Here is a 22,142-nt window from a genome sequence, read left to right as displayed (position 1 = left end):
TTCACATATGGCAACATCACATTATGTCTGTTAGTATTTGCATGTGTGCAAAAATTACCTGGAAGGTATACACAAGTGTTAGAGATTGTTACCTCTGGGGAGTGGGGATGGAGAGAGAGTAAATCAGACTTTAATATTTACCTTTACGCCTGCTCATTCTAATTTTCAGTAAGCAAGTAGATTATAACACTTATTAATATATGTATTATATATGTATGTGATCTGACATATGTATTATATAGTGTATATAACATGTATATGTATTATGTATATAATATGTATATATATGCATGTAATATAATATCTGCATTATATAATATATATAACATCTATATGTATTGTATATATGTATAATATGTATATATATGCAAGTAACATAATACATGCATTATATAATAACTTTAAATGTCTTATACTCTGCATTTTACTATAAGGATCAGCATTGCTTTAGACTTAAATACCATAAAAAAATCCTACATGAATTTAATCTTGTATCTGTTAATAGATCCTTGAAACTGAGTCTGACTTGGGCTCCATACGAAGATTTCCTAAAGGCTGGAGTCTGGGGACACTGGGCATCTCACTGCCAAAAAAGAAAAGAAAAGAAAAGAAAAGAAAAGAAAAGAAAAGAAAAGAAAAGAAAAGAAAAGAAAAAGGTGTCCCTGTTATAGGGATTCTGAAAAGCAGGGCAAATGGAATCAAGAGAGATTTCACGATTTCCTTGGGTTCCTCAAGTGTTGAAAAAATGTCAAGTCCACATAATCATGGCGAGCTTCTGCGCTTGTGTCCTCGGGGCTGTTGCGGAAGTTTCTGTCCCCGCACGATTGCCGAGAGGCCCCTTCCACTCTCAGAAGAGTTTTTATCTGGAGGATAAGTTATAGGGCCTTCCAAGCTGTGGATGGAAGAGTGACACGAACTTCGCTCTGTTCTTCAGGAGGAATCTCACTGAGGACGCCGCGTGTTTCTTCCTCCAGTCCAGACGGCATTGTGGATCTCACATCCTCTCCTGGAACTCAGCCAGGAGATGGCCTCTCCAAGAAGCCATCGCTGAGGATCATAGCAGAGGGGGGGCCCAACTAACTTCTCGCCCTTTCGTCATTGTGGAGACAAAGTTTCACCCATCTTTCAAACTGCCCGTAACCTCAAAATATATCCACTCTAAAAAAGAGACCTTTCTATTAAAAAGTTGAAATGTCATTTTGTACTAAAAGTTCAGTAATTTGAATCATTACTCTCATCACTAACATTAGGTTGGAAGGATTTGTTAACAATGGAAGCAAACTAGGGAGTCGTCACCTGTGTCACTGAAATCCTGGCGGGGGGCTCTTTACCTCACGGCGCAGGTGATTCCTACTCGTGGCTGAGGCCTCCCAAAACTGCACAATCCACTTCTCTGCTCCTGGGTGGGGTTCTTCTCCTGCCATCTTCAGAGGACACGACTCCCATTTTGAGTAACCAGTGTTCCCTTGGTCAACGCAGGGACACATATTTTTTAACATTTATTTATTTTGAGAGAGAGAGAGCAAGCCAGGAAGAGACAGAGAGAGAAGGAGAGAGAAATCCCAAGCAAGAGCTGCAGTTAGAGCCTGACAGGGGCTCGAACCCACGAACCATGAGATCGTGACCTCAGCGGAAACCAAGAGTCTGACGCTCAACCGACGGAGCCACCCAGGCGCCCCAACATAGGAACATATTTTAACAATGTGAGACACAAGAAATCAACCACAGGTAAGGAAAAAATGAGGCTTTTTTGAAAGTAGCAGTTGAAAGGAGCTGTTTGGATTGTTGAGTCTTTATCTATATGTAATTCAGGATATTTCCATTTATTTTGTCGAGATACTATGAATTCCTACCACCTGCTTGCCTGTGAACTGGCTGACGTTACATGCCCAGCTACATACTGGATTTTCTCACTCTGTGACTGACATTCAGGGATTCGGAGTGAAGAGGCCCAACAAAGTCTTGGAAACCTCTTTTTAAGCTGTGACTACGGAAAGAGCATTGAACTAGGAAAGGTGGCAAGAGTTAGAGCTCTGGTCAGGCCGCAAAGTCACTGCACAGCTGGGCCACCCACTCGGTGGTTTGGGAAAGCGATTCAGTCCGTAACACCGGGGTTTTCTGTTTTCCATAGAAGGCAAAATTGGTCCCCAGTTTCCTCAAGCACTCACGTCTCCGTGAACGTTACGGATAAGTAACAGAAGTAATCTATTGACCCAACACTGCTCTTTGGCTTAGACTAGAGAGGAAAGTTTGCCCTGCCCTTTCCCCCCTTATTTCATGAAAGATCGACTCAGGGAAAAACCTGAACTGCAAGGCTCAGAGGGGTTCTTTGCCAAAGCTAGTACATAGCAGACTGGAAATAAGAACCCAGGACTGCTCTGCTCCAAAGTTTTGATTTTTGGTAGAGATAACAAATATATGCAACGGAGCACAATGAACAAATAAATGGAATGAAGGCATTGAGCCTCCGTCAGATTTTTGCAATATAATGATGACCAATCCATAAGGTGAGTTCTCAGAACACCCCAATTTCAGCATGTTTTGTAGAATAACTTACCTCTGTTTGAAGCACTAGAGATAGGATGATGCGGGTGTGCGCCTGTGTGAGAAGCTTTCCAGTAGGACCGGGTAGAAACACGCCGATTCAAGCTCTTGCGATGCGATGAAGTTCTTCGAGTCCTTACTCCCTTTTGCCGGTGGCAAATGAGATCTCCATTCAGGATTCACTAGAAAATACAAGAATAGGAATGAAATCTTGCGGACACCCCGAATGTCTTTTTCTGGCTTCACGGTTAAAGGTTTTTTTTGGGTTTTTTTGTTTTGTTTTTTTAGAGAGAGAGAGAGAGCACGAGCAGGGGAAAGGGGTGGAGAGGGAGAATCTTAAGATTCCACACTCAGCACGGGGCCAGAGGCAGGGCTGGATCCCAGGACCCCGGGTTCATGACTTGATCTGAAATCAAGAGTTGGACCCTCGACCACCTGAGCCACCCAGGTACCCCCACAATGCAAAGTATTAAGGCATTAACTGCTGTTTTCAGTATTCTCCTCACCACATTTGCAACATAAATGAGGACAGAGAGGTTTTTTTTCAAAGTCATGTTGGCGCGTGTTCTGGTTTATAAGGGAAGTAACACTGTTCTGTGTTTAATGGTAATTGACCAGGATAGCCAATGGGCACAGAGGGAGATCTCTATGAAGCCAATTCCAAGTTTAGCTTAGGTTTGCTCCACCATTACCCCCTCTCCAGAGACTGTCTCCTCAGCTTTTTCTAAGACAAAAGGGAATGACAATAGGGACTAAAAGAACTCATCAAATAAGGCTTGAGTTTTGTGCCCTCAAACTGGGAGTTAATTTCCTTTTGTAAACTATGGAGTTCTGTGAAGCCACATGGGAAAGAAAATGTCCATTTGTTGTGAAATTCTGAGATCAATTTCTAGACAATAAACAGATTTCTACTTAATTTACCACAGAAATATTTTATTACCTCGATTTACATAAAGCGGTTTTATTTATCATATACCCAAATATTTCTTTCACAGACTTTTACATTTCTGGGCTTAGTGAAGAAACTCTCCCTTTCTTTAATATGGTTTTCTAGATTTGTTTTTGCAAGGTTAAAAAACGATTTCTGTTTTCCTATAGTTTCTTCTATCCAGGATTTATTTTTATATGTTCTTCTAGGTAGTTCCATATCAATTTTTCATATGAGTAGACACATTATTAAAACATATTCATAATTATTAAAAGTTTAGTATTTATAATATAAAAATTTTTACAAAACCATGAAAACATACAAGTAACACAGTAGAAAGAACACCAAATAATTTGAATGTACAACTCAGAGTAGCAAATCTGTATGAGAAGATTTTAAATTCCAAAACAATGAGAAAAATATGTTGAAGTGATAATAAGTCACTTACCGGATTGACAAAAAAAAAAAAAAGTATAGCCAGAAGTAACTCATGTTCCTAATCTTGCTGAAGGGAAAAGGCTACTCTCACAAATTATGGGTAGAAATGTAAAGCACTATTAGATTTTTAGAAATAAATAAGACAGTTAATTTTGAAAATACACATATATTTATCAGCCTAGCAATATTATTCATGGAAATTGACCCAATGAAATACAATTGTCAGTTTATAAAGGCATAGGAACAAGAACTTGTATTGTTGCAATGTTTGTAGTCACCAAAGATGGAGAAAATTTTAGTCCCTCAACAGAAAATTGACTAATAATTAATCTGCACTAGAAGTATTTGCCTCCGATGCTTCTGAGTGAGGAGCTCAAGATACAAGAAAGAATAGCTAACATGCTCTTAACTGTATAAACCCATGACTAAAATGCTCTAAATATAAATTTATGTATCATATGCCGGTATGGGATTACCTGAGAGTGAGAATTCCTTCTTTATGTGGAAGGGGCATCAGGTAAAAATAGAAAAGGAAAAAAAACTAAGACTTAATCCTCCAAAACTAATGCATAATATTTTTAACCACCCAAACTAATAGCATTACCTCTGAAAGTGAGAACGGGAGTGAGGGTGGGATCATTTGGGGAAAAATGATGCTTGTAATGTAGGATTTCCTTTTTTTCCCACAAGACCTTACACTAGTTAGGTAATATAAATAAAGAAAATAGTATTTTAAAGAAAATGAAAGGCTAAACCAGTAAGAAAATATGAATAACCAAATCTTTAGTTTATAGGATAGACCAAGGTTAATAATCTCAAACATGTCAGTAGTCCTTCAAGTGAAAAATTGGGAAATAATGCCCAGTTACCAACGACCTGGAAATAAGAACCTGCAGACTTTACTAATAGTGGGAATAGTATCTGATCGGGCTCACTGTCCTCCCCCAAACCCTCTAGAACAGGTCCACTGTTAACTTAGTGTGTTGATGTGGAAACAGGCTCAGAGAAGTTAAACAGATTTCCCCAAAGTCACCGATATATCTGTTAGGAAAGAAGACAGAAACTGCGAAGTATACGCTCTGGTTCATTTACATTTCATTTCTCTTCTTAGCTAGTGCCAGTGTCTCTCCCCACCTTTTCTCACCTCTGTTTCTCAGAGGGCTGCTTAATGGCATAGTTTCTCTCTCCTCTCTCCTCTCTCCTCTCTCCTCTCTCCTCTCTCCTCTCTCCTCTCTCCTCTCCCTCTCCCTCTCCCTCTCCCTCCCCCTCTCCCTCTCCCTCTCTCTTTGTAAGGGAAGAGCTCCTGGAACACTATAATATTCACTTCTGACCGTCTAACCGATTACTCTGTCTGGACGGGAGCAGGCATGGGCACAGGGATATTTGGGAGAGAGGCACGTGGGTTGGATCCCTGAGTGCTGACCCCAGGAAGAGCCTACTTTGTTAGGAGGACCCAAGCACCACGAATAGCAAACCTTCAACAGGACCTTCGGAAGCACCAAGCATGGGTCAGAGGCAATTTCGAACTTAGAGGTCATGAGCTCTAAGCTCATTGCCAGGTGACTATGGAATCTGAAGAGCAGCATGAGAGAAAAACCTGAAGGTTCTGGAATAGTGCCACAGAGTGCGTGGGCTTGTGTTCGAATTCATGGGGCTGAGAACATGCACGCGGATGGCAGGGACTAAAGTACAAATCGTAGTACGGAATCCAAACCTCTTTTTTAGTTTATAGTTCCTTGTTTAAGATGGAAAGGTCTTGGGATGACGTCAGGTTCAGCATGTAAAAGGCTCAGACTGAACTTGAAATGCCTTTGCGCTAGATGGGCTCCATGAACTAACGCTATGACCCAGCAAATATTAATTACTGAGATACTGTTGGTGTGGCTCTGGAAAGGTCTAGGTGTTTTCTTTTTTCTTCTTCTTCTTCTTTTTTTTTTAATGTTTATTTATTTACTTTTGAGAGGGACAGAGAGAGAGGGAGACAGAATCCCAAGCAGACTCTGTGCCACCAGGACAGAGCCCAATGTGGGGCTTGAACCCACGAACTGAGAGATCATGACCTGAGCCAAAACCAAGAGTCGGACGCTTAACCAATTCAGCCACCCAGCTGCCCCTAGGTATGTTCATTCATGTAATCAATCCTGGCATCTTCTCTCAGGACATTGGGTGTATTAGGGTTAAGGGCAGGGTCTAGCTAGGCCTCCAAAGAGTAGAGATTCAAGAATGCAGAGAAAAATTTGGAGGTGGCGTGAGATTGAGAACCTTACGGAGTTTAACGGACTTAGAAACAGTATTCTATTCCAAAACGTGGAGGCAGGAAGGGCTCCACTTTCCATGACTATGATCCACTTGAGGAACTTGTGCTCCTCAATGCCACAATCCTGGGGTTTGTGGGTTTGGAGCTCCTGGTTCCCCAAGGAAGAAAACTTCCACCAGAGAACACAGCTAGAATCCAACTTCTCGGGCTTCTTGACCTAAAAGACCAGCATGTAGGACGCGGAGTCACCACCTCGGCAGGGGAAACTTACCCCAATCCCCTGGGGGAGGGGAGCTAAGGTTGAACATAGGGCCTGGAGGTGATATTTCTGGCACTTGGGTTATCCACTTGGACTCCTCCAGGAAAATCCTTGCTCGGTTGCGACAGCAAACGGACCCATGTGGCAAGCCCGGCTCTAAAGGGGCGAGGTGATCAGAGGCTGAGTGCCCTCAGGAATCAAGATCTGAGCCCCCAGACCGGCTGAAGGTGAGGGAGGTCTGGAACGGATGATGGAGGGATCCAGCGGGTGTTCGTCGTGGCCTCCAAACCGGCCCGGTGGCGGAAGCTGGAGTTCACCCCACCCCCTAAGTTTTCCCCGGGAAAAGAGACCCCTGTGCAATCCCAGACGAGCTCTTCCAAGAACCTCCATGAGGAGCATCCAAGCAGCAGGAAAGTGGCCTGTGGTGGACCCTGCGATGTGCTACCTACCTGGTCCTTATTCAGAAAGAAAAGACACATTTCCCAGAGATCAGCTTTCACCACATTAAAAAAAAAAAAAAAAAATCCATCTTTTCTCAGTAAGTTAAGATTCCATTTTTGTCACACACTAAGTTACCACGGACGTTTGGGTCTAAATCCAAACTTTCTATTCTACCCAAGGGTCTAGTCACACGCTAATACCGCGTAGTTTCAGTTCTAGAGCTTTATGGTATCAATGTCCAGTAGTCCAGTGACCCTTCATCGTTTTTATTTTTCAGCATCTTCCTAGCTTTTCTTGCATTTTTGTTTTTCCATGTGAATTTAGTATCAGCTCGTTTCAGCTGACACTCCCAATGGGCTTTCTTTCCTGTATCTTGTAGGTGACAAGACAACAAACGCTGACTGGTTACTACACGCCAGGAACTGTTCCCAGTGCGAGTCTTACCTCATTTGAAATCCAAATAGCCCTTTGGGAATGTCATCACCCACATTTCACAAGTGAAGAAACTACAGAGAGGCGGAGGCCAAGGTGGGGCCGGGATCCCATTCATTCAAGAGGTCCCTGCTCTGGGACACTTGGCCCTGGTCTCTGTGGAACGCATAGGGCCTCAGAGCTAACTTTATCTCTGACCTACGCGTACCAGATTGGAGGGAAAGGGACCCCCGAGGGGCAGCAAACGTGTGAGAATGTGTATATTCCTTGTCCCAGATGGGGACGATCTGAGCGCTGGGTAGGCTACCGCCGCAAGTGCGACCACGGCCCAGGGCGGGGGGGGGGGGGGGCGTGTGGGAACCAGCCATCCAGGACGTCGGCAATGACCAGTGCTGACTGCTTGTTACCGGACGTGGGCCATTGGGATGATAGGAGAGGATTAACTAGAAGGAGCTTATGAACGTCTTTACCACGTGAAGAGGGGTGTGTAAATCTTTCTCCCGGGAATTGCTTATCCCGTGATTCTGGTGACCAGCACGAAGCATCTGCTCAAGATCTCTCGGGTGTGTAAGCTGATCTTTCCTCCACTCCTACAGAAGGCGACAGCCGAATGACAGGGGGGTTGGGAAGTTGAGGGTGACTTCCGGCGTATCCAGAATTGGCTTGAACTGTTTCACCGAAATAAGGGACGTACTGCACGCGCCGACCCCGGCCGGGACAGGACGTGGGCGGGTGAGGACTGTCGCTGTGTGACTGTTGTAAGAGGAGCTGCAGGAAGGTTTGCACCGGCCTGTCGGCGTTGGTCACCGATGAGCGTGACACTGATGAGTCTCAGGGAAACCCCAGGAAGGCTCTGTTAGGTCTGATTCGCAGCAAGAGTATGTGTGCATGACCAGCAGGGTCTAAGAAGCCCCATGTGAGACTCCCTTTTGCATTCCCTGTTCTAGAGTGTTCCGTGCGCATATCAGGACTTTTGATCTGAGACAGAAAGCACATCCATACGGTTTCTACAGCGAAAAGAGAGTTGGTGTTCATGCCTGGCTTCTCCAAACTTCTAACTGTGAAGCAGCCTTTCCTTCAACGCTGTTGTTATTTTATATCCTTTTCTTAAAATAACCTTAGGTTCCCAAGCACTGTTATGTTGGGTCTTGTGAGTCTTCTATCACAATGGAACCCTGTGCACCCCTGCTGCTACTGGTTTTAAAATCAAAGAGAGGGGTGCCTGAGTGGCTCAGTCAGTTAAGCGTCAGCTCAGGTCATGATCTCACAGTTCACGAGTTTGAGCCCCACATCCGGCTCTGTGCTGACAGCCCAGGGCCTGGAGCCTGCTTCAGATTCTGTGTCTCCCTCTGTCTGTCCCTCCCCCACTCAAGCCCTGTCTCTCTCTGTCTCAAAAATAAACATTAAAAAAAATTTTTTAATAAAATAAATATAAACATTATTAAAGTCTTATAGTATAATCTTAATACCACTACTTATATTGGTAGAGATGGAATATATTAGGTAGATATAATGATAACATTATCATCTCTGTTAACATAAACAAACGGCATACAATGATTTTTTTCTGTCAACAAATATTGAAATACATAGATGAGCAATCAAACCTGATCAGTATTAGATTTGTATTTGAGCAAAGTTCTTGGCACCGTGAGACAAGTTGCCTCCTGACAGTTGCTTCTTATCTCTAGATTGAGTTATTAGTTTGTACTATCTCAGCCAAAGATTTTCTCGTGGAAGTGAGGGAGAAGTATCTGGAGACTTGGATGCTGTCCAGAATTTCCTACCCGAGATAATGAGTCCCTCTGAGAAACGGAGGCGATGAGGGCCTCATAGGGTACCTGACTCCACGGGGGACGTGACATTGTGAGCCAAGGAGGAAATTTTAGATGCAACGTTTAAATTTTTTTTTGCCTCGTCCCTTTTACCCCTTTTCCTCACACTTGGCTCTTCACTACCCTTCACCATGACAAATACATTCAAATTTGTATCTGTTGGAAATGTTACAGTTAAGGAAAGCCCTTTTCTGTGAAATGAAAGAATCCAATCCAAGGTTCTATAAATGGCTACCGGAGATGCTTCCCAGCATATTACCATTTGACGTAATATGGTAATATGTTGTGATGGGACGCCACCGAATGCAGCCTCTAAGTCTACGTCAGTCACTTCCATCAAAGGCAATTACCTTTACACAAACCTCTTTTATTGGAACTTAATCTGATCTGTTAGCCCTGCAGCTTTTGTGGAAGTAAGCAGATTACTTATAAAACTGTTATCACAGGCGTTCATAAAATTTCATGTCAAGCGTCCACCATTTCTTTGAACCGTATTTCCCAAGCCTGCTTTTCTTGATTTTTACCTCATTGCGATTTGTCCAGTCACCAAGTTTTAAACTATGACAGTTTTCCTGAGCCATCTCTCTCCCTGAATGCTCATATCCATTCAGTTTTTAAGACTACCCATAACATCTCTCTTTCACACCTACTTCTTCTTTTCCCTTTTCGCTTCTCTGGCCCTCGCCAGTATATCATTACCTCTTACTTGGTTTGTTCATTAGTTAGTGACTCTCTAGAGTCTCGCTGCTTAAAATTATCTTTCGCTTTGCTACAAAAGGAGCCCTTCTGAAATATAGGGACTTAAAGTCCTGAAGGGACCCTGATCGCCCACGGAAATACACATTTATTCCTCAGGGTTAATGTTGGTTCTGGACCAGCCTCCGTTTCCAGCTCTCCGCACAAGAGCTTCTGTTGAGTTTACACTTGAAATGCATCAAGTTACTCACCATTTCCCTTAAGCAACGACAAACTGAGTCATCCCTGGAAAATAACTTGGAATGAAGGGGAAGGAGGATAGCCTTTCAAAACAAAATGGCTCCGGCTCCAGCTCGGAAACAATCGTCGCAGGCTTGAAAACTAGAAACCTCATTCACCATCACGAAGGAGAAAAATTACTCTCGAGGGTTTCCATGAAAGTTACAGGAGGTAAGAAATACTATCTAGCCTTGTCCCTGACACAAAGTCGATCTTGGATAATGGTGATTTCTCCTCACTATATCTCTCCTTGCCTTTGATGTTCTCTCAGATGGAAGAGTTCATTCTATTAAATGTAATACCGAAATCATCAAGGCTAGTCAAAATATGCTTCCTAGAAAATATTCTCATGGCTCTTTGGTTTTCTGGCTATTCTCTTACAGCCAGAAGCTGGAAGTTCCGGAAGCTCTTTATTCGCGATTCTATTATGCTTGTACTGCACTTACTATACTCTACATTGGATTTTAGTTATTTTAAAGAAAACCTAAAGAGGCAGATGATTAGGGAGTAAATTCTTGGTTAAGAGGATACAATAGAGCGAGAAGGGAAAATTTAGAGGAATTTGGCAAAATGAAAGACGTGAGACACTTGTTGAGGTTGTATGTAAGGGGACAAAGTAGCATGGGAAGAAGATGGTAAAGTGGGAGAAAAAGAACCCTTCACCCGACCTACTCAAAGGACATCATGGGAAACCCCTTTGGTGGGAAATCACATCATCTAATGCCTTTATTGTGCATTTACATAAAGTCGAGTATGCAATAAAAATTATTAGACATGAAAAGAGGCAAGACCATATAATCAGTAATCAATATTTTAAAAAAAAAAGGCCATAGAAAGAGATCTCTAGATAACCCAGATCATGAAATCAGTAGATGAATATTTTAACACAACTGTGATTAGTTTGTTGAAAAATATGGACCAACACACACACACACACACACACACACACACACACACTCCTGTGAGTTTCACTAGAGACTTGAAACGCAAAAAATAGAATGTACATTCTAGAAATGAAAAGTAAAATAACTGAAAAATTTCAGCCTGAGTTCAACATCGTAACGTAGAAGCAGTGACTAGAAACAGAAGACACCCAACAACAACTGTAACACCAAGAAAAAAGTGAAAACAAATTATGAACATAACCACATACATGTCATACACAAATGGTTTCAGATACAAATTATTAATTAGGCATGAAAAGAAGTGAAAAAGAATAGGGCAGAAGCAAAATACGAAAAGATGATTGTTTAGATTTCCAATAACAAACATTAACTAACATATTCAAAAATTTCAGAAACTCTAAGATAAACCAAAAAATAAAACTGCATAAAGTTTTTTAATTTTTTTTAACGTTTATTTATTTTTGAGACAGAGAGAGACAGAGCATGAATGGGGGAGGGGCAGAGAGAGAGGGAGACACAGAATCTGAAAAAAACTGCATAAAGTTTTATTTTCTTAGACATGCAACCGAAAGCATGATTCATAAAAGAAAAAAAAATCAATAAATTGGACTTCATCAAAATTGGAAACATCTGCTGTGTGAAAGTCCCTGTTATTTGCAAGCCATATACCCGACAAAAGATTCACAACTAGAATATATAAACAACAGTTAAAACCCAACTATAGAGGGGAGCCTGGGTGGCTCAGTTGGTTAAGTGTCGGACTTTGGCTCAGGTCATGAACTTGTGGTTTGTGAGTTCGAGCCCCACACCGGGCTCTGGGCTGACAGCTCAGTCTGGAGGCTGCTTTGGATTTGGTGTCTCCCTCTGTCTCTCTCTGCCCCTCCCCAGCCCCTCCCCTCCTTCTCTCTCTCTGCCCCTCCCTCCCTTGCTCCTGCCCTGTCTCTCTCACTCTTAAAAAAAAAAAAAAAATTCAACTATAGAAACAATTTGAAAATGAGTAAATGAGTAGAAAATATAACTGACATCTCATGAAAATATCTTCGACGTCACTAAATGTTGGCGAAATGCCATGAAATCCTGTCAGATGATAAGACAAGCAAGGGTCCTATAGTTGTGACATGGAGCTTGGGAGCTGCCTGGGGAAACCGAAGAAGGTACATTGTGCTCCTCCCCTTGGTGTTATTGGCTCATGGCAATAACTGTTATTGGCAGTAGGTACACGCCGGGAACCAGAAGCTGGATTCATTCTCACAGTAAAAAGGCCACAACTTCAAGACCAATTGCAATTAAAATTGCCACTTGATTAAGTGTACAATAATCCATTTCATTCACTGGGTTCATCTGTCTATGCACAGGCCAAACCAAAAATATTAAGTAGGATCGAAGACAATCTTCCAAGTCTTTTTTTTTAAGTTTATTTTATTTTGAAAGAGACAATATGAATGGGGGGAGGAGGAGGGAGAGGGAGAGAGGGAGAGAAGGAGAGAGAGAGAGAGAGAGAGAGAGAGAGAGAATCCCAAGCAGACTCCACAGTGTCAGCACAGAGCCCAATGTGGGGCTTGAACATATGAACCACGAGATCATGACTTGAGCCGAAACCGAATCGGAAGGTTAACCAACTGAGCCCCCCAGGTGTTTCCTGGAAGTATTATTCTCTGCAGTCCTCCCAGGAAGTGGTACAGATTTGGGGTAACTATTATTTTCAGTAATCAACCATTTTCAGAACTTCCGCTTTGCCCTCCGGTCATAATGCCAATTGCTCTGCGGGTCAAAGAATCAACGTGGAGTTTGCTCAGTTGTTGAGTACGGGTGTGGTCCATACACCCAGAATCAGGGAAAATGACTACAAATTGGATTTGTGGGTCCTCTGGACCTCCATAAGGTAAGCCTGAACGAAAACAGTAAATGTCCTTTAACTGCTGCAAATCTCAATACTTAATGGTTGACTAAGTAGTCAGAGTCTCCAGGGGGGAAAAGATCAGCTCAGAGCTAAGGTCCAATAATCCCAGAAGAGAGGAATTCCTTTCCCAAGTACCCAATTACTCAGATAAATGGCTGGAGGCACCACTGGAGAAATATAGGCGAAATGCTAACAGTAAGGATCTGTGGTCTTACAGGACACTTTTTCAGGATGCTGGCACCCTCACCGTGTTCTTCTCCATGCCCACTGTTAATTCCATGATAAACGTAACGTCCTCTGGGCCATCTCACGTCCAGGACCTGGGTGATCCAGCTGCAAAGAGAAAAATCCATTTATATTCTAATGAACTTCTAGCAAATCAACTGCACTCACCGCAGCCCATCATTTAGCCCAAATTGTAAAACAGCCAAACATGAAAACATTAGCAGCTGTTCAAACTCAGACATTAATCCCAAATCTGTTGGTAATTCCAGGTTGATAAAACATCTCAATGTAAAACATTCTCCCTCCCTGGTGTCACCCCCAGAAACCATTCCCACACATAGTCACCGAGTTTCTGGTGACAAAAACTAAAGCAAATGCCTGCGGTTCTTGTAGTGTGAAAGCAGTTCCCTCCAAGGTTTCACTTAGAACTGCGTCCCCAGGGCACACGGTGATCGGATGCTCCGCTTAGGAGTAGGGACTGACGAGAATTGTCCTCTTGCCAAGGAACTGCTTTGGTCAAGATCCGCTCAGCTGACCGCTTCACTAGAGAAAAGGAGAGTCTCGCTCTGTCTTGGAAATCCCCGTGGACGTTAAGGGTTTAGATACACAGGATCGTCTAAAACCACCAAAGGTCCCTGTTCCAATCCCCGGGGTCCCATTCTTTCCAAATAGCGTCCAACGTTTCATCAAAAGTAAATCACGCAGAGTTCGGAGCTGTTTTTACTCGAACCACGTCGGAACCACTTTTACTCTCGTTGCTTCTGACAGCGAGTGCATAGGGGTTTCCGCTTCAACTCCGACAGGACGAGGACCGACTGACTATCAATTCAGGGGCTCCCACAACCCCCTCCTCAGGTTTGATCATTTGCTAGAATGGCTCACAGAACTCAGAAAAGCAGCTAAGCTACTATTACTGGCTTAGCCTAAAAGACACAGCTCAGGAACAGCCAACTGGAGGAAATCCCGAGGGCGAGGTCCCTGGGTGTGCCTCCTGCCTGCTGGTCGGTGTGCTCACCAGCCCAGAAGCTCTCCAAACCTCGGTCATTTAGGCGTGGTTGACTAGATCACGAGCCGCTGGTGACCAGCTCAATCTCTCCAGACAGTCAGGACGTGCAGCTGAGACTTCCGACCCCCTAATCCTGTGGCCCCTTCCTCCGGCAACCAGCACCCTTCTGGAAGCTCCTGGGCCCCAGCCAGAGTCCCCTCGTTAGCATAATAAACCCGGGGGTGATGGAAAGGAGTTTATTATGAATAACAAAAGACTCTTCATTCCCATCACTCAGGAAATTCCTAGGGTTTTAGGAGTCTTTATGCCAGGAACCAGGGACTAGGATTAAATATCCATTTCTTATAGTACAATATATCACAGGGCTATGAATCTGATTTAGAATTTGATTCAGAAGCCCACAGGATCATTCTCTGCAACTTATTTTTTTATATTTAGCCCGACAATGACAAGAAATAAAAGGTTGGCTGAGGACAATCTTTTATTAAAAAAAAAAAAAAAAAATCCTGGTCCTCTGATCCTGATTTGAGCTGATAATTTGAAGGCTTGAGTTTGTAGTATTATTTCTTCAAGCTGTCCCACACACTTCAAGCAGCTTTCCCCAACTCCAGGCTTCGTGCCCTTGTGCCGGCCCTGGAGATCTATAGCGACAAGCCTTGAATGCAAAGCTTCATTCCAGATACCACAGGAGGTAATTTAATGATGGGAGAGCTGGGGCAAGCTGAGGGCAAAGTACAGGTTACAGCACCGCCCCCCCCCCCCTTCCCCACCCAGGTGGGACATGTGTGATATTCCTCAGACACTCCTGGCCGCCCAATAATGAAAGAGGTTTAAGTGCTGGCCACGGTGATGTGGGAAACTAAGGCAAATGAGAAATTAAATTCCCTTACTGACTACAGCCACGGACAAGTCCTTGAACCCCGCAGAGAAAACTCCCTCTAGGAGCTCAGCTGCCTAGATGATGGCACTTTGTTGGGGACAAAAGAGAGCCTTAGCTTAACATTATCCCAACCCCCAGGATCCTGTCAGTCTACTTTAACATATAAAAATTCCTTTGGAAGCTTCCTTGATCTCAACTGCCCCAAGTATATGCTGGCAATCATACTCTAAGCTTATGGCCCCTGATATATATCTGAAGGGTCTCATGACTGAGGTTTTACTAAACGGTGATAAATGGTGTTTCTGTAGCAACAGCTAGCCCCTCAAGGTCCCGGAAAAACCTTGCTTCCAAAATTCCTTAGAGACTTACTCAATCCCTGACCCCCTCCCAACCTGAGGATATATAATGAGCTACCCCATGCAGCTCTTCCTGCCCGCGGGTCCTGTCTCCATGTTTTAATAGAATCATCTTTTCGCACCAAAGATGTCTTCAAGAATTCTTTCTTGTCCGTCAGCTCTGGACCACCCCACCATCACCCCAAAACTTCATTACTGGTACCAGTTCCCATATCTAGAAGGCTTCCCAATTGCTAACAAAATAATTCCTCTTCGTTCGCTTAAATAAAGGAGTTCTCGGGAAGTACCGGGAATTTCACAAGCTCATGAGCGTGCTTTATGTTGAGCTTCCAGAAACAACTCCCAGAACCATGATGCAGAACTGAACCGGCAAGGGATCTGTCTGTGCTCCCTCACCCTGCCTCGCCTGAGTCAGAAAGATTCTGGGGCCCGGGAACTGGTGCCAAAGCAACTAGAAAATTCTAGAATCATTTCCCTCTACTGTAATTGGAAAACCGCTCTGACTTCCAGTCTCGAGTCTGTACTATGGAGGAGCCGATCCAAGCTTGGGGAAGCCTGGAGCTTACACAATCCTGGAGGTTCACTTTAGTAAAATAAATACAGAATAAAAAATAAAAAGTAGATATAATAATCAATATGTACTTAGCATTAGAAAAGAAATCACACAAATTACCTATTTCTGAAAGGAGACAAACACCCTTATCACCACTGAAGGTGGTCAGGATAAGCCACTCTAAAATGTGTCAGTTTGGCCCAAGGATTATTTTTAGCTGAAGACAAATGAGATTCAGCAGATGCACAGAGTCCTCTGCTCTCCCCTCTTCTGCCTAAAATCGGGACATAAATTTCCCTTGGTGAAGGTATCCCCTCTTCCATACCAGGAAGAGGGAGGACTCTTATCACCGGGGACAGACAGAGCCTTGAGATGAGTCTACATAAACCAATCTTTTTATTAAAACAGCCCTTAGTTTCCATCAGTTTCCTCTATTTACTTCCTAGTCACATCTCCACAGTTTATTATCCCTTGAAGCCCAAACTCCCTTTCCTTTGTTAAAATAATATATAAGCCCCTGGGTCTAGCTGCTTCCTAGAGTTTCACCTCTTTTCTGTGAACTCCTATGCACTAAAATATTAATAAAAATTGTATGCCTTTTCTCCCGTTAATCTGTCTTTTGTTATTTTAATTTATATGCCCTCAATTACGGAACATAAGAGGGTAGAGGAAAATATTTTCCTCCGTGACATCACAGAATCTAAAAAATAATATATCATTTTAAAATTAACCGTCTGATACACGTCTATGCTCTCTGTTTTATGGATGGAAACTCCTTAGTTAATTTTCCATTTTTTTTAACGTAAAAGTAATTTCAGGTTGCAAGTTTCTATAGACAGAAAAGAAAGATAACTGAATCTCTGCTTTAGTGTGGCGTGGCTGATCAAATTTTACTTGTTATCAGTTAACAGAAATAGTTTAGAAGTTTCCTGTTGCCTTCACAACTCATTATCAAGAAGGCTTGTAAATCCTTACTGTTGTTTCACATTTGGGGAAAACCTGTGGTCATTTCCATTTTTACATGTTGTGTAAGAATTGGGGGGGGGGAGGGATTGCAAGTTTTCTTGTGAAACAGTTAATGACATAATAGCACTTCATTAATCATTTTCTCGTTGATGCTTCATGCAAATATTATAGTGACATTTTACTACTTTTCTGTTACCTTCATTGACGTTAATATTTTCTTCAGATATTAAGAATGCAAATCACTTTCAAAGATGCTCTTTGATTCACGCCTCTTTGTTAATTGGAATATTAAAAACAAATCCAAGATCCTGTTCATATTTCTATTCAGATTTTATCTGAAGAAAGTACACTTTCAATGATTCACGCACTCTGCTTTTTTTCCCTCAGATGTCATTAATTAATTTGCCTGACGGATTTTCTGTAATTGTTTTCTAATCAACAAATTCAATGAGGACAATGGAAGATACTCTGTGTTGATGCACATCAGAGATCTCTGACTTCTCACTTGTTTTTCTTGCCCAGTGCGAAACACCTTTCCAAAGTAGAGTTGAGTTCTATTAGCTTTGTGTTGAGATTCTCTTTTATGTCTCTGAAAATACGACCCTTCATCAACTGGGGTCCTGCCAGTGATCACGAGCTCGTGTTCCGAGGCTTGAGCAGCTGGGTCGCGGCTCCTCTTCGCACACGCCGCGGGTTCTGGCATCGTCGGGCGTCTTCACATCCTGCCCTGCTCCACGCGGACGTCACGACACGGGTGAGGCAGGCAGCAGGGCCAGAAGCCGTGTCTACACCAGGAGGCCATTCCTATATACGGGAACGGCTATGTCCCTAAAACAACTCTCTCTCAGCCGGGTGACAGGAATTCCCTCAGTTGCATCATTACCAACTGACATGAGACTTATGGCAGAGTATGTCAGGCCAGTGGAGGCCCCGAGAGGACAGGCCTCACTCAGGCGCACGGCCCAGAGAGTTCTTGGTTTTGTGCGAGAAAGAATTCAAGAACAAGCCACGTAGAGAAAGGGACAACGATTTAAGTATAGAAGTAAGCAGCGATCTTTCCTCCCAGATGGGGAAGAGGACCCCCGCCCTTTGCCTCCAGCAAAGGGTTTTATGAGATTTCTTCAATTAGCTAAAGTATAGGGAGGGGCTTACTCTTTAACTCCGGTTTATCACTTCAATGGGGCGGTTAGTTTTTCTATTGTCTCACGGTTGTGGAATGACCCACAAGAGCAGTTGCAAGAATGTCCAGCCTTTGTGGCTTTTACTGCCTGAGGGAGTGGGGTCTTGAGCTTCTCCCTGAGTCGGACCTGGGCACTCTTTATATGACCTGTTGACTTTTATGTTAAGGATCAGCATAAAACCAAAATGGCTTTACTTTGGTCAGCTTGTCTCCCTAGGAGAGTGGGAAAGAGAGTGTGGCCTTAACTAATTATGGATAAATTATTTTTTGGAAATTTTACAAAAACATATGTTCATGTGTACACATTGCTGGGATCCCTCCCAGGGTCTTTTAAAAAAAAAATTTTTTTTTAATGTTTATTCACTTTTGAGAGAGAGAGAGTGAACAGGGGAGGAGCAGAGAGAGAGGGAGACAGAATCAGAAGCAGGCCCCAGGCTCGGAGCTGTCAGCACAGAGCCCGACACGGGGCTTGAACTCACAAGCCTTGAGATCATGACCTGAGCTGAAGTCAGACGCTCAACTGACTGAGCCACCCAGGTGTCCCCTTCCCAGGGTCTTTGAAGGTGCCCGTGTGTCAGTGATGGATATGAGGATTAAGAATGATCAGTTTCATGGTAAATCCACCTCTGATGTTCCCCTGAAGCCACCCACACCAGCAAAAAATGTGCTGTTTATGACAAATTCAGCTCAAATCTGATTCAAGATTTCTGATTCCAGGCAAGACAGAATCGTTTTCAGGAGTCAAGAGCTAGAAAAGCCACAAGAAATACAACAAATCATTTGTGTAAAATATCAGAGAGCTACCGAAGGAACAAACACAAAAAATACGTGTTCAGTGTAATAGTCCATGGAACAAAGGGCCACCTGGGTGGCTCAGTCAGTTAAGTGTTTGACTTTGGCTCAGGTCATGATCTCACGGTTCCCGAGTTCGAGCCCCGCATTGGGTTCCGTGCTGACCGCTCCGGGCCTGGAGCCTTCTTCGGATTCTGTGTCTCCCTCTCTCTCTGCCCCTCCCCCACTCATGCTCTGTCTCTCAAAAATAAATAAATGTTTAAAACATTAAAAAAAAAAAGAATACAGTGTATAATATATATAACATATAAAATACATGTTAATGGATTCTTTATGTTATCAATAAGGCTTCCAGTGGGAGGAAAACTTATCCATATACTATTTCACATTTTATAGGCTATTAGTAAAATTTCAGGGGAGTCAAAAGTTATGGGTGAATTTTTGATTGCACATGCCGGCACCCCTAACCTCCAGCATTGTTCCCAGATCAACTGTACAATAATACATCTTCTAATGCTATTAGCATTAGCATTAGAGCTATGCTAATAAGTAGATTTCTAGAAAATGAGTCCTTGTGGTAAGAAGGGAGACTCATGACTCTGGGTAACAGAGGAAAAATAAAACAAACATGAACGAGGGTAGGACATCCATATGAATCAGCCAGTTTCCTAACACATTCTGTTTGAACCTCTCCAAACCCAGTTCACTAGCTACATATCTGTGGAGATAATGGCTCGCTCTCATAGGGCAATCGAGATAATCACAAGATTATTGAGGAAATAATCCTTTCAAAGGACAGCAGGGCATCTGTCTGGATAATAAATTCAGCAGACTCTTCCCCATTTCAGGACGAGAGAAGTGGGCATTGCTTGGTAATTTCTATGTTTCAGGACTTGTGAAACAATTTCAGTTTATCTACACTTGATCCATTCTGCAGAATAAATATTTATTTTTATTTATATTTTCTTTAGGCCTCGCTTACTTTCTTTTAAACTGTAATTTCGTTCATTTAAATTACAACCTGTTTGTCGCGACCGGCGTGACAAACACCAAGGTCAGGGTCCTGAGGGTAGGGGAATGCAAGAAAAAAAGAGAGAAGAGAAAGTTTGGGAACAGGAGGGTCCCCTGGGCTGATGGCCCAAGTGACAGCTTTATTGTTGCTGTACACAATCTTTTATAATATAAGACTCTTATGGATCAGGTCATTCTAAGAATAATCAGGTTTCACATAATCGCTGCCAACCAAAACATTTAGTTCTGTGTTTCTTGTGAATTTTCTAGACGGGTCACAAGACCTTGTTGATAAGATTGCTAGCAAAACACAATTCCCATGTTTGTTTCTATCTGACTCGGGGTAGAAAAAGGGAGGTAGCATTACTGCCAACACCTGCAGACCACAGGCTTCAGGAATTAACTCTCTCAGCCTTGACAAGGCTTTCGTATGCCCTTGAAAGTGGGGGAATGGGAGGGGGAACCACCGGGTTGGCTTGAGTCAACAGGGAACGTTGCTCGACCCGGTCTCAGCCTGGCACCGGGGCCCGGCCCCCCACACCTGTTGAAGATAAATAAGTTATAGCCTGTTAAAAAACATTGTAAAAAAAAAAAAAATGCATGCAGTAGTACAATTTTGCCCTGACCATCCCCATCCTTACTTCTATTCTGTCCAGAAGCAATCACTGCTATTAATTTCAAAAAATGTTTCAATGTACACAAAATCTTCTTTTCTTTTCTTTTCCAGTTTTTCTTCATACCCTTCCTCCTTTTCTCTCTGTGGCTATTGTCCTCTATCTCCAGGTTATTCATGTTAATTACCTAAGAAGTAGCCTTTGCTATTATTCCAGAGAAAAACAAACATATTTTCTCATCAACTCTCATACCAACAATACGTTAAAAAAAATCATGTTCAGGGTGTTTTAAATCATTATTTTACAAAATTATGACCAGGTTATGTGCATTTTTCTGCATTTTGTTTGCTCATTCAGCAATATCTCAGGAAAACATCTCCAAACCATTTGTTAGAGCCATCATTGCTTATTCTAGATGGATGAATATTTCCCATTCTGTGACTATATTAATTATTTAGTGAGTTTACTATTGTAAAATACTCTGTATTTTTCTCCATCTCCGGCCATTAAAATATTTCTACATCAAGCATTATTTTCCATTTGTCCTTATATACAATTAGATTTCTCTCCTTTTTTTTTTTTTTTTTGGAGTTTATTTATTTATTTTGAAAGAGAGAGAGAGAACACAAGGGAGGGGCAGGGAGAGAGGGAGAGAGAATCCCAAGAAGGCTCCATGCTGTCAGCGAGGAGCCCCCATGCAGCACTTAAACTCACAAACCGTGAGATCATGACCTGAGCCCAAATCAAGAGGCAGACACTTAACTGACTGAGCCACCCAGGTGCCCCGTTAGATTTCTGTGAGAGAGATTCCAAGGACGGACAGCGCAAGGTTGAGAATTTGTAGTATTTAGAGGTCATTGCCATATTTTCCCCCAGAAAGACTGTAACTCTTTGCATTTCCTCCAGTAATCTGTGAGTAACCTTTTTCCTTCTTTCCCATCAGCAGTAGCCTTCAATTCTCCGTTTGCTTGCAGTCTGATGAGTATGAAGAGTTTTATCATCGCTGTTTTAATATATACTTCTCTATTTGAGAATTTGGTCATATTTTCTTGTATTGGTCATTTGGATTTGCTTAGTCTCTATATTGTTAATTCCTATAATTTGCCCTTTTCCTATTGAGCTATGGGGTGGGTCCTCAAATTTGTTAAAAGCTTGTGGTTTTTTTCTACTTAATAGATCCGAATATTTTTTTTCAGAACTGTAAATATATGTTTGTCAAATCTATTCATCTGGAAAGGAAATTGACGTGAGCCTACATATTATCTTTCAGCTCTTCTCAAAAGTAAAATATATATTCTGTAAATATATATTCTGGCTAGAGTAAATACTGCAATTTAAAAAAATTAAATCTTACAAGAACATCTATGCAATCTTGAGTCAAAGAAGAGCTTAGTAATTAAGCCTAGAAAATTTCAAATCCATGAAAGATAAGGGATATATTGACTCTTTGTTCATTGACTCTGTGTTAATTTTTAAAACTACTTTGTGTAAAATGTATTACAAAAGAAGTTAATAAAGCAGTGTTCTTAAGACAAATAGAGGCCCATTTAGAGAATTTACACGTGGAATAAAGAATTCCTTCCTGCATGCCTTTAGAGAACTCATGAAGAGTTAACAAAAGAAAAGAAATCTTAGTTCCACAGCA

This window comes from Lynx rufus, unplaced genomic scaffold (genome assembly GCF_022079265.1).
Source record: "Lynx rufus isolate CCGP_SWC_20201006 ecotype Redwood Valley unplaced genomic scaffold, mLynRuf1.p SCAF_6, whole genome shotgun sequence".
Taxonomy (NCBI): Eukaryota; Metazoa; Chordata; class Mammalia; order Carnivora; family Felidae; genus Lynx; species Lynx rufus.
Note: the sequence above shows the minus strand (reverse complement) of the source record.